At 40.9% G+C, this 9,019-nt stretch overlaps 1 protein-coding gene across 2 annotated transcripts in view; it reads left to right on the forward strand.

Moving 5' to 3' along the window:
- Nucleotides 1-1,287: 1,287 nt before the first annotated feature.
- The window catches only part of pnocb (prepronociceptin b), a 26,227-nt gene continuing 18,495 nt past the window's right edge, over nt 1,288-9,019 (forward strand). Inside the window, exon 1 of one of the 2 annotated variants that reach the window (XM_086263935.1) lies at nt 1,288-1,376. The gene's annotated coding sequence lies outside the window, so the exon portion shown is untranslated. Of the gene's footprint in view, nt 1,377-8,021; nt 8,064-9,019 lie in introns of those variants that run through there. The other variant, XM_086263936.1, reaches the window with a different exon arrangement.

Raw genomic sequence — 9,019 nt, forward strand, 5'->3', positions numbered from 1 at the left:
CACAGTATTGATCCTGAGAATATATCCATCCTATCTTGTCTATAGCTAGCATAGCGATTAGCGATTATTGTTATTATTACATCTTCTTGGCGCACAGTTTCCTGTCACTCTCTTTGAAGGCAGGGACTCAGACATGATTCAGTAACTTTCTATCCGACACCAGGATCAGATCAAAATTGGTTTGCTAGGCAAACATTTGCAAAACAAATGTCATTGTAATTTGCCACAGCTAAATGTCTTTATGTTAAACCATTACATGGTAAACATTATCAGCATTTCATGCACAGCATCACATTATTAGAATTCCCACTGGAACCATCTTCTTCTTCTTCTTCTTGGAAGTTAATATTTACTTCAAACCACCATTTTCTTTTTTCAAATTACAGTGTGTGGGTCAGTTTAATGGGAGAGTAACTTAAACCTGTCACACCACACCCACCCAGTGGAGCTCCATGGACAATTTTAGTACAGCCAGTCACCTCTGGCCACATCGTCTGCTTCAGATCAGCCACAATATTGAATTTTCCCAGTTTCAGTCTTTTTATGTCATTGTTCTTCTTTCTGTCGACATCATTATCACCTTATCAAAACACACGACATAAATTAAAAGAGAAAAAAGAAAGCTCTCAGCACCGTGGGACAAACCTTCAACCCCCTGCTCCAGCCCCAAATATCTGCCATGACTCATACCTGTCTCTAGGCCCTGATTGGCTGCACGCTCTGCCTGTCGACTGCCTTACCCTGGTCATTGTTCCATAAAATAATATACTGTTCAAGGCCCCACTGCCACCAACAAAAGGCTTGTTATGTTACTCTTTTCCAGCTTAAACAACTTTATCGACCTGTGACCTTCTCCCTCCATCCGTGACGCTGCTTTTCTAAGTCATAGTCAAAAAATCATCCAAAGTGCCGTCGTCTCCCTGACCTCGGCAGGAAGCTGGTGTCGAGGCCGTGGGCTTTATGGACACCTTAGATATGGAGCTTCTGGATAAATCTTATGATGATGCATATTTTTAGAGCCTCATCAGTTGGCTCGATGAAGATGAAATTGGTGTCGTAGGCAATACCTCCTGCGTCAGCGCGGGCCAACCGTTTGTGTGTATGGCTGGGGGTTTGTGCGTAACTGAATGGGGGAATCCACCCCTTTCTCTAGCTCTCTACGGTGATGCGAGTGGTGATATACAGGAGAAGGGAGGGAGGTGAGGGGGAACTGGAGGGCTGAGCCAGGAGGGAAGGGGTGTGCCATTATAAGAAGCCTCAGAGGAGGCATGCACTCAGTTGTTGAAACCCCGAGCCTAAGGATACGAGCTGAGCCACCCAAACTCTGCAGTAGCCACAGAAGGCAAAGACTGTGAGAAACATCTTCACACATCCAGGTAAGCAAGCGCTCGAATGTGACTTTATTTATGCGAGTCTACCTGTGTAGAGAGATTGTGTTGTTAGACTTCCTGGATTATTTAAAGGAGACAATAGTTAATTAGGAAAGGACTTGTTGTGTGTCCCATGCATTGTGCATTAATCCTGGGGGAATATTGTTGTTTAAGGCAACCACCGTCAGGATTCACCTCCTACATCTGCCTTTTCCTTTCTACTTTGTCTCTCTTTGGCTCTGTGGTTTTGATTTTGACTTAAGAGGTAATCCTGTGAATAATCCTCCTTCACCTGAAGCAATCTTTTCCATTACCCAGTTTGTGTCCCCACGGCTCTAAAGGTAGCACAGTTATCATCAGCAGTAAAGACACCACACCTGATTACTACTTAATTAACCAGAGAGAGAGAGAGAGTCCCAGATCGTGTGGAGAAAGCACTTAGTCACTCAGCAGCTTTTGGGCTGACGTGATTTTAACCTAACACAGCTAACAATGCAGAAGTGGTCAAATCAACACAGATGACTGAGATGGAGAAGAAATCAATAAACAATTTTTCCTGTTTTTTTGTGTTTTTTAAAAAAAGAGAAAACAGCACCAGCAGGTTAGTTTGATCTGACTGAATAAAACATTAATATTAAGAAGCTGTTTTTCACTTTCAAACCGTGCTACAGAAAAACCTCCAGAAAATCCGCTGAAAGCGCGTGATAATGATGATTCTAATGATAATGGTAATGAATGTGCATAATCTTTGGCCATTATCAGTAAAGACGATCCTCGCAGAGACAGGAAGAAAATGGGTGGTTAATGTACCATTCCCAGATAAATGTGTGCACACGAGGGGGATGTTTGATGACAGATGGCTACAGGACAGAGGCGCTGTTTTAACTGTTTTAGAGGTATATCAGTGCCACTGAACTAATAGGTGGAATGACCCCCCCGTCTCAGTGTATTGGTGTTTAAAGATCATGCGTGAAAGTAATCCCATTTCTAAACCTGACTCCATGTTACTTTAGATCTGAAACAGGTTAAATCTATAACTCGTTTTATTGCCAAAGCATGTCACGATTTCATTTGCAATTTCTTTTATTTTTGTAAAGAAGCAAAAAAGAAAAAAGGATCTGCTGCCAGTGCGTTACGAGCATCCTGCCTGTAATCATCTGAAACTGCTTTTAGGATTTCTGCTGCCTACGCTAAAGATTGAACCGATTAAAGCGTTTACAGGCTTTTTAGAGCCTCTCTGTAAATATTCATTAAGATTTCTTGCTGTTTATTCATATATATGCATATTAATGGGGGTCTGTTTTGTAAAACAGCAGGTTTACGTGTTATCTGTTGCCCCCGCGCTGCTACACGTACAGCTATTTTGCAGTTCAACACTTCTTTTTTCTGTTTCCTCACTTGGATAAAGTAAGGAGCTTGTGTGGCCGTGCTAGATTGCTTTCCCTGGGTCCATGTCCAATGGATTCGCACAGGTGTCAACGCAGCTTAACAGCGACCAGATCAATGATGACACAATGTCAGCTGCATAACACTCTGCAGAATTTCAGCTGTACAGCCAGAGCCAGTGGGGAATTAATACTGCAGAACTGAGCGCATCATTAAGGGCGTAATGTCCCTTTTGTGTGAAAACCTTTCATTTTTCTCCAATATTCTTTGTGGATTCACACATTCGATGTTTTCAATGAATGTTTGAGGCACATTCTTTCATTTTGGGGTCGCATCAAACTAAATAACCTGTACAGGTTTGGGGAATGTCATGGGAGCGTCCAGGTTTCCCTCCGTCTCCCACACATCCAATCCCGGCCCCAGCCTCAGCTGATGTATGTGCACTACGCTCTGCTCTGCACTGGCGTAATATTCTTTCCAGGCTTTTAATGCACCTTGATCAGGGGTGTGATTTTTTTCCCCCACTGTGAAGGACATAAGCGACGCAGAGAGTGAATGCTGAAGAGATGTCACCCACGTGAGCGTTTAGCCCCAGGTACAAATCTATTTCCAATTAAAAGAAAGCTGCTTGAGCCACTGATGGAAACAGTAGCAATGATAAGCTCAGCTGATCTGATGGTGGGAAAGAAACCAGTAATGGATGTGAGGGGTGCAACGTTTCCCCACTTAATATTTGGGAGAATTTCAGTGAGACTGTTGTAGAGAGAGAACTGCACCTCCTCGATCGGTGTGCTCTGCAGTCTGCATTCGATAAGGTTTCCTAAAGAACAGAAGCAACGAGAGATAACATCGTGTTGTTTTCCAGCAGCAGGAGTTCTGATTCTTCCAGCAGATGTGAGGAAGCAGAGATTAAGACAAAGAGAATTTCAAAGATAAAACCAAATCTGGAGTGGCGTGTCATCACGCCGTTCCTCACAGGATCGAACCCTTCAAACCCTTACCCTGTGGGTGCAGCGTGGAGGAGTGGCGTCACACCCCCACCCACTCCCTCCTCAAGCTCTTGATATGTGACATCATCACAGTACAGCCATAGGTGTAAATTACAGGAGGTGGGGTCGTCTTCATCACTGTATTATTGCATACAGCGCTGGATTATCTTAAATGTGCATTAAGAGCACTTGTGTTATTAGTATTTATGATAAAACTAAGACTATAATGATTGTAGCACATGGGTGTGTGCATGTTTGTGTTTTCCATCAATCCTGATGAAACCTTACATAAACCTTGGTTAGGGCACCGTGAGCGCTCACATCCATGTGACAGACGTAAATATTTGATATAAATCTGATAATCGTCTAATCGGTGACTTTACAAATGTGGACGTTTGTTGAAGTTGAGTGTGTGCGTGCTACATTCGTTACACAACATATTGTAACAGTCGATGCAAATTTGTAATCTGAGTGTCTGATGATCAAATAACCAGCTACAAAAATGCTTAAAGTCTGGAAAATATGATGAGAACAATATGAGGATAACAGCGACAGTATGAATATTAAATCTGATTTTAATTTTAACATATTCTTCATTTTGCATATTTATATTGGTGACAATATGGTATCTAACAAATGTATTATGTAATCACAATCAGTGTTTTTCTGGCCAGTTTACCTGCATATAGATCCTGGCCTAACACCAAAGCAGCATGTAGGGCTTTGCTAGTAATAATAAAAATTGACAGAAATACTAAAAAATACACTAAAACAACATGAAAGCCTTTTTTGATTATAAACCAAACATGTATGAAGAGTTTTAAATGCCGGCGCCAGTAAACCTGACAGTTCTGCATGAAGTTACACAGCCCTGCGCTCACATGTTTGAGGTACCCGATAATAACTTCACTGATTAGACATTAACACTGTGCCCAGAATAACCATTATAGAGAGCACTGCTTACTGGACAATGAAAAGAAACCATCACAATACAACTTCACTAAAAACCCGAATGTGATTATGATGAGAAAGCGAGTTTTTACATGATGTTTTTGTGATGCTGTGTTTAATGTGAGCGTCCTGACACACACCTGTTGTCGCCTCCTCTCTCCTGTTGCCCTCCTCTTTGTCCATCTGCCTCCTTTCATAACACACTACTGTATCCTGCCAGTTATATCACTCCGGGATGATAAAAAATTGCTCGTGTAATAAAAGATTCAAGACCAACAGAGGGATTTTTTCCACAGCTGACATCGTTCATTCTGAATCAGTTTTAAACTTCTTGGGGAATTTCTCACGGCTCTTATCGGCCGGTTCTCACTTCCTGTCCTCTCACCCCCTCCTACAAATGTCCCTGCCTACTCTTGACCTCTTTACGTTCCCCGTAACCAGTCAATTTGTTTATCTGTGTCACAATAACATTTCTTAAATGGTGCAATGGGCCAGGTAATAGTTCCAATCCTGAAATCTGCTGCAGCCGTGGCAGAAAGTCCAAATCGGATTAAGAGCATTCTCTCAGATTAGTCGTTTTAGGATCTGCCGGGGCACAACTGCAAGCGCAGCTCCTGCTGCTCCTGCAGGTCCTGCTGGTCTGAACGGTGCGCTGAGTCACCCACGGTTTATCTGTGGCCGCACAGGCTGGATTTCCACGGCTGATGATCCAGCAGCTGTGTGTGTGTCTGTGTGTGTGTAGGGAGCCATATGTGGTGTGTATTTCAGTGGTGTTGCAGTGCACTCAGGAAAAAAAAGGTGCCAACTGGAACCAAAAGTGGTTCTTTAGACTGATGCCATAGAAGAACCTTTTTTGGTGCCACAAAGAACCTTTCAAACAATGGTTCTTTGAAGAACCATTTCTTTCAGTGGTTCATTGAAGAACCTTTAAAGGTGCCACAAAGAACCATCAAGAAATGGTTCTTTGGGGAACCTTTAATGGTTCTTCAAAGAACTTTTTTAAAAAGGTCCTTTTTAAAAAGGTCCTTCAAATGGTTCTTTAAAAGAACCATTTGAAGGACCTTTTTTGAGTGGTTCTTTAAAAAAAACATTTTAAATCTTTCAAAATAAAATGCATCATAAATTGAATTTGAGTAGGGCAAAATAAACACGAGCACAGCATAGACATATATTAATGATTTATTGTCATTCTGTAGTTACAAAAAGGCATTTTAACCCTCAGCACAACATCACTACTAATACATGTCACATTAGTGTTTTAAACAGTAATATATATATATTTTTTAATAGTCCGTGAGTTTTTTCCCCCGAAAGTCAAGGCCCGCCGCTCGTCTGCGCATGCGCATCCCAACGACTGACCCCCTCCGTCCGCTCCCGGGAGGTTATAGTATGACGTGTTCTGACGTCACTCTCTCTCCCTGTCATTTATTTGGCTCGAAACACATATTAACAAATTGCTCAGTGATGAACAACTACTCAGATCATTTACCTAAGCTGTGCTTTGTCAAAACGAAGTGTGTGTTCATTACACTGACATTCTGTTCTGCAATTGTTATTTACTTGTATTTTATAATTTGACTTTACATACTGCTGGGTGGTTTGTAAAGTTTACAATAACTAGTATTATCATTATGCTATATTTTCAAAAATATATAATAATCTCAAAAGTAATGCCTTGGAGTAGAAAATAGTAATGCTTTATTAAAATTAAAACTAAAGTACAGTATTTGAATGTGTGTATTGTGTCTACTGTTTGTTAACTCACCATATTCATAATGGGTTTGCGGGGTTAGGTGTGTGTGTGTGTGTGTGTGTGGGGGGGGGTTAGGGTCTTTAGGCTTTCCCCCCCACCCCTGCCACCAGTATATTTTTAAGCAAATATTTCTAACTTTTATTTGAATATTCAGTTTCCTACCATCTTCTCTTAAAGGGTAATTGCCAGGTATCCCGCCCTCTCCCTTCGCACACACATGCACACAAAGAAAACACACAGTATAATTCACAGCCTCGTTATAGTGAGTAAATATTTATGCCATTTACACCATCAAACTTAGATTGCTAAGGATGAAGAACCTTTTGTTCTTTAAAGAACCATTTGTAATAGCTGAAGAACCATCCACAAAATAAAAAGGTTCTTTGACGTATGATGGTTCTTTAAAGAACCATGAAGACATCTGAAGAACCATTTAAGAACCATAATTTTTCTGAGTGTGTGTGTCTGTGTGTGTGTAGGGAGCCACACGTGGTGTGTATTTCAGTGGTGTTGCACTGTGTGTGGCACTAACTGACTTTGTGATTTTGAAATTTGTTTTTGTGATTTTTAGACAGAACAACTATCGAGTGAAGTCACAGAATATTCTTTAACCATGAAGGTCAATAAGAATTTATTTTTACTAGCGTTGGAATTTTAAATGGGGACATGATTGATCATAATGCAGGGAAGGCTAACAGCCCTTTGCAGTAGTATTAACGGTGTTAAAATGGGGGAGTTATGTTCATATCCTCCTCCATCGTTTTATTCTTGGACTCTTCTAGAACAGGTGTTCATGATTCATATTTAAATATAATCCGTATTTACATTGTACTGGACCACAGTGAGTGCATCCACTGTCTAACACAAGCACTTGTAGCTTCTCTGACGCTCTCTTCTGATTGGCTGCCCCTCTCTGTGCGAGATGGCCAGATCCACTCATAACTAGAACTAGTAGAGTGACCAAAACTAGACTAACTACTGACAGAAAAACCCTTAAAAAGGATATTTTAACTAAAGAATCTGAGATTAAATACAATTGTGGAGGGAATGTTTTCGTTTTTGACTCTTTCTGTCAGCACGAGCAGATTCACAATGAACATTAAAACCAAACGCTTTCTGTTGAAGATAAGAAGTAAACTGAAAGGAACAGCGGTGAAACTAAACTAATAGGCTGGAAAAAGCAATCTATGATAACTTTGCTCTCGAGGTTTTATCTACTGTTTCGTGTATAATCACATTAACACAACCAAGGTTCAGGACGCTTCGTGTTTTTGATCTAATCTGAAATACGGAAACACGTCCTGGAAGTACAGACTAGGAAAAGTGCAGCGAGTAGTTTGTAGTTATTAAACTCCAAAAACATGATGTCATATTGTAAGAGGAAGCTAATGAAGTTCAATTCAGCATTTGTATTTTTCAGGCACTTTTGTAAACACGGTTTATTTTTACAATCAGAAAAATGTCATTGAGGTGACAACAGTCTGTTTCCTGTCTCACTTGACCACAGAAACAAGTCCCACGTTCTCACAGTGGGACTTCACCATGCAGACGTGTGGCTTTCATGCGCTCAGGGGTTGAGATTTGCATTAATGCCTTCACCTTGCTACAAAGGAGGTGAGTGGCAGTCAGTTTGTTACCTTCAGACGAGAGACATTTAAAAGAGCCTCTCTTTCCAATCTGTGTATTTTCATTTAACAGATTTACTTTCTATCGAAGTCTTTACCCTCATGACTCTGGATCATCTAGAGCAGCTGAGATGCAACTTTTGGAAAAAAAATATATTGTTGTTCGTGAGCACCGTGAAAGTTTAATTTGTCTTAGCTACAAATGAGTGTGTTTGTGTATTTCCATGAAGAATTCCTTTAAAAGATTGTTTTGTGTGCATTTGTTCACAGGCATCTAAAACGTGTATGAGAATAAGACTTGTGAATCAATATCTTTGTCTTTTCCACACAAAACCACACTGGACTATTATCTCAGATCAACACATTTCCCAGAAGTGACTGGAGAGCGTAAGGTCATAAAACAGTCATAAATCCCAGAATATGAAGAATAAATCTAACACCATTAATGGTCCGTGAGATTTAATAGGCAGAGAAGAAATTTTAATCATCTTCCCCCTTTTAAGTGATCGCATCTTCATGCAATCCATCTTTCATTGCTCCTGGCTCCAGGTTGATCTTAATGACCAGGAGTTAAGATCTCTAACCGGTGGAAAAGGCTGGAAACCTCTGCAATATCTCTGTAGAGATAACACATCAGCTAAAATTCATAAATGTGGGAAAGCAGAGACGTTGGGAGACGAGTGGAAGAAGAAGGAGGCAGCAAAAAGTGGGAAAGTACAGAAGATGCTAAAAAGGGAGAAAGAGGGAAGCTGAGAGCGAGGGACCTCTGGGTTATCTATGCATTAGCAGACTCCATTGTGCTCTTCAGCTTTATGCAGACACCTAATGGATGAGATGGAGTGAGTCAGAGCTTTGTCAGACGAGCATGGAGCTTTTCTTCACATTTGTGACACCGTGGATGCCCTCTCCACCTTTTATTAAAGCTGCTAATGCTAATTTACCCCA

This window comes from Aulonocara sp. 'chitande type north' Nkhata Bay, linkage group LG15 (genome assembly GCF_057382095.1).
Source record: "Aulonocara sp. 'chitande type north' Nkhata Bay isolate Kocher_YH1m ecotype deep benthic linkage group LG15, A_spYH_male_GT1.1, whole genome shotgun sequence".
NCBI lineage: Eukaryota > Metazoa > Chordata > Actinopteri > Cichliformes > Cichlidae > Aulonocara > Aulonocara sp. 'chitande type north' Nkhata Bay.